Source organism: Olea europaea, chromosome 13 (assembly GCF_002742605.1).
Source record: "Olea europaea var. sylvestris chromosome 13, O_europaea_v1, whole genome shotgun sequence".
Lineage (NCBI taxonomy): Eukaryota > Viridiplantae > Streptophyta > Magnoliopsida > Lamiales > Oleaceae > Olea > Olea europaea.
The window spans coordinates 23,090,326-23,098,356 of NC_036249.1; positions in this window are offsets into that span (position 1 = coordinate 23,090,326).

An 8,031-nucleotide genomic window follows, 5' to 3' on the forward strand; every position below is an offset into this window, starting at 1 on the left:
TCTCACTTCACTATATATATCCTTTCAGTCTCTCTCATTCCCTAAAAGGTAAAAATCCTGTCATTTTCTCTCGTTCCCTAAATCTAAACAGCTCAATTTCCTCTTGCTCAAGGTTGTCAGCGATGCTAAAGTCCTCCATTTTTGTCCAGGCTTAAAGTTAGATGACTGTTAATCAGTCCACCATTGACAAAGATCACCATTAATTTCTTGAGGTTTTATTTTTTCTTTCTTTTTGCATTTGTTGCTATCTTCTCTTCTGATTTTTTTCAAATTTAGGGGTATTTGTTTTTTAATTCTTCACAATTTTGGTCCTGAATTGGTACAACATATCTCTCTTTTTTATTGTCTATTTTTCTAGTGCTATGAAAATGTTAACATTTTGGTTTATATAATTTATCTATGAATTTATTTCTTACAATTATGTTTTTCATTTTTCTTTTATGTAAATAATGGTTATTGGTCATTATTAGGCAAATTGAGTTTGAGTTTAATTTTTGAGTTTGTGAAATGAGCTAAGATTGAATTTGGTATATTCTGATCAACATGCACAAATAAGTTCGGTTAAATGTGTTTTTATATGATTATTTCGAGTTATTTGAATGTTGTTTGAAATGTTGGATCATTCTATTTTCATTCTTGAAAATGTTTTTGCATTTATATATAAAATCTATGGCTGAGTATATGAAAAGTAATGCTATTGAAAGCTATAAGTATAACACATATCATGTTTGTCATAACTTGGCCCTTCATGTCTTAGAAAACCAATATGAATGTGAAATATAATGTCCATTCTGACAGTAGCGAAATCATCTGTCAACAGTTAGGTTCTGAAATTCTCGACAGTTGATTGTAGAAGCCAAATTTTGTTAAGTTTGTCTTCTACCCTTGATTTTAGGGGTTGAAATGTATAACATTTCATTTGAGCACCATTATTACTTCATGAATGTTAGACATAATAGTTATGAGTCCATCTGTAGAGATAAACTGTCATTCTAGATAGAGAAGTCACCAACCCAAAAGGTGCTTGCCTGGACTATAGGAGGGTCCATCGACTAGTTAGATAAATGAGGAGATTGATACGTATTATCACTTTAATTTAAAAATGCATTTGTCCCACTGTTTGAAGTTTTTATCTTCATGATTTCAAACATGGTTGTTTCATATGAAAATACTGACCTGAAAGTTGGCAGTCCAAACTACCGAAAGAGCCATTGTCTAGATGAGTAAAAGAGGTAATTGGTTTGTGTTGCTACTTTTCAGCTTTAAAAAACAAATATTAGAATGTTTTGATTTCTTAACCTTGGCATTTAAAACTTGATTATTTCGTATGAAGGTGTCGAACAGAAAGGTACATGACTGGACAGTCACGAAGTTCCCTATGCTTGTGGCAAACGGTAAGTTCCGGAGTTGGGTAGTTATACAATGTCAAATTCTTATGTTTTACGTTAAATATGTTTAGTTAAAGATAAATGTATCATTTCGATGTTATACTTCAAATTTTGGTAAAATCTGTTATTTTCTTCCATTATTAAGAACCCCGTTTGAGCCACATTATTGTAGAATGAGAATGAAAAATAGAGCCGTTATGGGCTCCACACAAGACATGAAAATTCAAAAATGATGGTTTGATGTGGTGGATAACAATCATATTTTTCATTTTAATGAGGTAAGAATGAGGCTCAAACAGGGCCTAAATTTTAGTACCTAATACAACTTAAACCACTTTTGCATAGAAGTATACACTGATGTACCATTGGCATCAATCATACCCGTTCAAGGTGACGATAATGTTAACATAAATATGCAACGATCGACACGTGTTCGAGTGCCTGCTGCATTGACTAGTGTTCACGAAATTATTCTTTCCATTTAAACCACCGTAAGTGTACGGTTCGTTAACAAGTAATGAAGTGGATAAATTGAGTCCGAATATCGTCCCGCAGAGATTGATTTAGTTCAATTTTATTTATCCAGGCCTTAACCGAACCTATATTTTAACAAGTGATTTTATATCCTAATTACTCCCTAACCTAAGCTAATTACGCAATTATTTATGCGTGTAATGAACAAAATTCAAATAGATGCTTTAATGAACTAAAATACTATTAAATGTTGAAAACTTGATTTAATGTATTCAATGATTGTATAGTGTACTAGAATCGTGAATTCCCAAGTAATGTTCAATTTAATCCTAATTTCACAAATTGACAACACGATGAAATTTTGAAGAATCAATGCTCCTAAGTCTATCCAACATTCTCTCTTGAGTAATGCTAAACCTACTATCATATACCACCAGCCTATCTCTATGACGGGTGCAAATATATAAGAATGCATGTAGTTTTATTAGCACTTAAAGATTCACGCAGAACATAGCGGTATATCTCTATCCTCTATCGGACTTTACGATGATTTATACCTCGTCGAACATATTTCCCTTCTCTCGAATGCAAGAAATAAGTCACACAAACTCACACAATTACGAGCCTTTAATTGCAAAAGAAATTAAATGTATATAAATCATTCAAAATAATCAAACGTGTTGTAATATAAAAAATATGAAACAAGGAATTAAAAATCACATTACAAGGTTCGTCGATCTCCTAGCACATAAAAATATTTAGCCTAACATGGTGGGAAGAAGAAAACAAACTAAATAATAAAGAAAAGATATTACCGCTTTAAATCTTGAATTGAATCCTTGCGTCTTGATGTCAATCTTCTCGTTCTTGTCTTGTTCTCCTCTCTAAAAACCCTTATGAATGTGTTAAAATGCGTGGTGTATGTTTTTGGACGTCCCTAGGACTTTAAAATATTCCCCAAGATTTATTTCCATAAGAATTTCAATCAGAAAAGGAAATCAGATTTTTTCGCCGCGATTGGCCTGGGCGAACTCGAGCAGTGGCTCAGGCCAAGAATTTGTTCTCGATAATTAAAAAGTCATGTTGGGCGATCGGTCGGTATTTATAAATGGCATGTCACCCACACAAAATTTCTTCCATATATTGCATTTTAGCCCCTGAAGTCGATTTTTGATTCTTTTAAGCCCTTTCTCTTGCATTTTCAACCCTTTAACTTTTAATTGCATCCAATTGAACCCGTAACATCTTTAATCTTCATTTTGTGGTCCGAATCAACTATTGAAATGTTGCAACTTAGTCCTCATACTTTGAATTTTCTTCCTTTGGTTCTTTTTCGTTTCTTTTTTTCTTGAATTTCACCACATTCATCAATATAGTCCTACAAAACATAATTACATAGAATTAAGTCATAATCCAAACTCTTTGATCATAATTAAGTTATATTTGTGAACTATAGGACTCCATTCACAAGGGGGAGTAGATAGAAAGTCAACCAACGTTAAATTAAACAACATATCAGATACATTGTAGGAGTTAACTAGGGAAATAGTTACATATTCTCAAAGATAACATAACAATTGTTTTAAGTAGTTAATGACGTGATAGTTCTTTTGAATGTATTTGTTTCACAATAGTTTTAAAATATTTTACAGTTTCAATTAGTGATGCGTACAAATATTTTAGTTTGCTGTAACCATTGCTTAGATGTCATGTGCTCCTAGGTGAAATTCAATGATAACATAGCTAAATTTGTTGATTTTGCAACTATTATACTTATGTGTAGGCTATATTTATGGTCTCTAATTTCTGTCAGAGATTCACGTGATAATGTATGTACATAATGATGTGTATTCGAATATTTGTTATGCTGAAATTTTTAGTGTACTTTACTCAAATGTAATGAACTGTCGAAAATTATTCATACAATTTGTCATGACCAAGTGTTGAGGATGACAGAAACAATCTGTTGGGAACGAAAGATGAACTATCGGGCTGTCATGTAATATATTGTCTATAGATCCGTATTTTACTTGTGAAATTGAACATATATTACCTGTCTGCGAATGATGTGGTAATAATAATGACGATATAAGTTGAGAATGTGCCGGGGAACACCGTGAGTTGAAAATACATTTATGCAAGATATGTATACTCCAATGAAATCAATAAGTTATAAACATGATAAAAAGGAATAAAGATAACGAAAATGTTAAATTATTGATTTTTTTTAAAAAAGTACAAAAAAGCACTCCACCTCTAATATTGTACTAAATAATTCAATCTAATTTTGTAATTGTCCTCCTCCTTTTCTCCATAGTAATACGATTTAACATTAGTAGTGTTTATCATTTATGCGTCAATTGAGTCAACTATTTACAACTTACAAACAATGTGTTTTGTGTGGATGAAAATTAGATTTTTTAATGGATAGTGATAGTAGTTTTTGAATAGTGTGGTTGAATTATTTTCAACGGTAGTAGAGTTCGATAATGACAACATAAGAAGCAATAATGGCCGCCAACGATAATGAGAACAAAACTATAATATAATTTGATAATGTACAACGCAGTAGGGAGAACATTGGACATACAACGTCAATAACGACATTGAGCGGTTGTTTAAGAAACTTGTATTACATTGGAGGTTGAACAAACTTTCCCTCATGCAACACGATGAATATCAAATGATGACTCATACCTAAAATGTTAAGATTGCAAATGTGAGAATTTTGCACATTCCATATATCAACATTTAACACCATCAAATTGGAGTTTTCTAAATATTGAAATTTTTCCCTTTGAAAAATATATCGAAAATAAAACACATTAATGAATAAGAGATTTAAAAAGTTCAATTAAATATAACCATGTTTTATTAAATGTCTAAAATAGTAAACTATGAGATGAAAATATAAACAATATCAAGTAGCTCACATTTGAGATCAATCAATAGTTTTCTCTTGTTGATGATGGAATGAAGATGAAGAAGAAGAAGAATGTAGGGTTTGTGTTCATACATGTTTTGTGTGTTTTTTTTTTTTGCACCCATTTTTTTAAAAAATAATTCATATTATACAATATAATAATCATATCTTAAACGTGTAAAATATATAAAATAAATTATCACATCACACCATTAATTGCATTTAAATCGAGCATTTATTACTCCTAAAAAGGTATCATAAAAGGTTAAGTGGACATTTTGCATAAAAAAAGTGACATTTTTGGAAGAAATTGGTGCAAATGAAATTTTTTTATGCATTTTCAATTTTATTGACATTTATGTAAATTTCCCACAGTATATTTACAGTTTTAATATAAAATAAATAATAAAGTAAATAGAAAAAAGGACTCTTTCTCTCTGTCTCCTCCACCAACTCATTTCCTATCCCCATACCCACGCCAGCTCTGGAAATAAATCAGCACCGTCGTTACCCATTGTCGACATCGTCGTCGACACCACCCACTGTCGATACATACGACGACACCAAAAAGAGTGCTCATTTGGCCAAGTACAATAACATTTAAAAGATTTAAAAACGTTTCAATTTATTGATTTGTCATAAATTTTCAACTCTGATCCAAGCCCATTTCAACCAATCCATCTACATCCCTATTGTACCCAAAATTTTACACTTAGATGGGTATTAAAATCTCCCAAGATTTTGTTTCAAATTTGACAACTACCCTCAAACCACCTATCATTGGGATGGATCTTTTGTTGCAGTCCGGCATTACCTCTGACGGATCATACTGGTGGTTTTTGCAAACAAGATTTCTACCTCGAAGTCTGAACCCACCTTTCAAAATTTGTCAACTTACATTTCAGCTTTCTCCAAAACCCCATATCGACCCCACAAACCAACTTCTGGCTGCTCCAACGAAGTCGAGGAGTAAATCAAGTGCAAGAAACAATCTGAAAATGAATTGAAGAAATGTCTAACTTGGTGGGACCTCAAGCGTTTTGAGAAGTTGTTTGGGGATTTCTTGAGATGGGTTTTGGATTGTGATGTGGCGTCATGTGGTGGCAGCAATGGTTGTCAATCAACGATGGGTGAGTTTTTTGTTGGTTTGATTTTCAAGGGTTGGAGGCAAGTGGGATGTGGAGTTGGGAAGATGGTTTCAATTCTTTTTTGTTTATTCTTTATTTTTTATTTAATTTTTTAAGTTTTTTTGTACGGAAAAATATATAATTACCATTTTACCCTTATACAAATAATTAATAATATGGTCAAAATCAGTTTTCTTGTCAACTAATAAAAAGGTGGATGGATTTCATTCATTTGTACTCTAGATGCATATTTTTGAAATGTTAGGGACATTCGCACAAATTAAAGGTTAAGGTAAAATCTACAAAAGTTGTGAAGGTTAGAGACCGTTGCTGCAATTTTCCCTTAATCACTCATACCATTATTTTATTTAAATCGGTATCTTATAAAAATATTTTTTTATTATTCTGTACGAAGCATAACTCATTATGCACAAGTAGTCTAAAAAATACTTCATCGCTATTTATGAATTAATCACAGTTTTGTACTTGTCAATATTATAAATTAATTCTTGCGTTTATGGAGAACCACATTTTATATTTATATACATTCAACTATTTTATTCTTTGTGAAGACTTTTACATATTAAGAGGGTATTTGAGCCCCATTTTTATGAAAAAGTTAATTTTAGAATAGTGGATTAATGAAAAATGTGTGATTGAAAAATAAAGAAAAGTACGTGTAATATTATTTTAATGAAAAATGTGTGGTTGAAAAGAAAAGAGAAAAATGAGAATCAAACATAGCCTAAATTTCTAATAGTTACAATTACGTCATTGCTTTACTTGTGATAATACTTTGCAAATTATATTATTCATATTATATAAGAATGAGAATGTGAAGTTACTGTAGAAATCAATAGTGAATCGTTCCACTTTCTCTCATTGTAGTATTTTTTTTTTTTAATTGTGGGAGCAAAAACAACGTTGTTTTGTCTTCAATCATTTCTCTATTTTCACACACCACTTTACTGCAACCATTACCTCCACTGTAATATTTCTCCATTTTCACACACCACTTCACCTCATTTAATCCAACTGATTAAGGAAACAAATTGAATAATTTAACAAATTAAACAACAACAAAATTAGAGGCAAAAATGAAAAGAAACACAAAAAAGTGATTATAAAGTTTTTAAATTAAATTGAAATGATTAAAATTAAAAATAAATATTATTTAATTAAAATTGAAAAAATTGCATTTTATCATAAAATGAAAAGAATTAAAAAGAATTTTAAATAAAAAAAATTATTTATCATGAGAAAAGAATTAAAAAGAATTTTACATTGAAAAAAATTTATTTATAATGTACATAAAATAAATAAAAAAGGGAAAAAAGAAAAAAATATCCGTGCACGGAGAGGAAAAAATAAACCTCTCCGTGCACGGTCCATCCATGTGTGCGTCCAAAACTCTCCATCCACACACATTCAAATGTGGGATGGAGAGTTCTCACTTTTTTTTTTTTTTTTTTTTTTTTTTTTTTTTTTTAAAAAAATTTTTTTTTTTTTAAAAAAAAAAAAAAAAAATTTATAATAATTTTTTTGTTTCTTTTTATTTTTGCCTGTCGTTTTTTGTTGTTGTTTAATTTATTAAATTATTCAGTTTTTTTTCTTTATCAATTGGATTGGCACGTTTCCAATTAAATTTGACTAAAATTTCATAAAAACGGATGTTATTATTAGTATGGGATGTGTAAAATTTAGAAAAAATATTTGAAGTTTTTGAAAATAAGAAATGTTTGTGTCATCGAATTTTATTTCTTATATTCTCTCAAAAGAAATCAAGGCTCTCAATCTTAACGGTATTTTGGTTTATTTTTGTTCAAGTCTAGTATTCATTTGGCACGATGTTCAATATCTTATATTCAACTCCTATTTTCATTTGCACTATATCAAATATCACGATATAAGTTTTTAACTCAACTCCCATTTTCAATTGGCACAAGTAACCATGTGATTGACAAAGTAGACCTAAATATTTTCACACTGATTCTTTTTAACTTTGACCAAATAATATATTTCAGTTATGTAATCGTTATGATATATGAGCGACATTCTATTGTGTTTATTTGTTAAACTTGTCTTCCCTTGAAGTAGATTAAGCGTCCAGTCACTACAG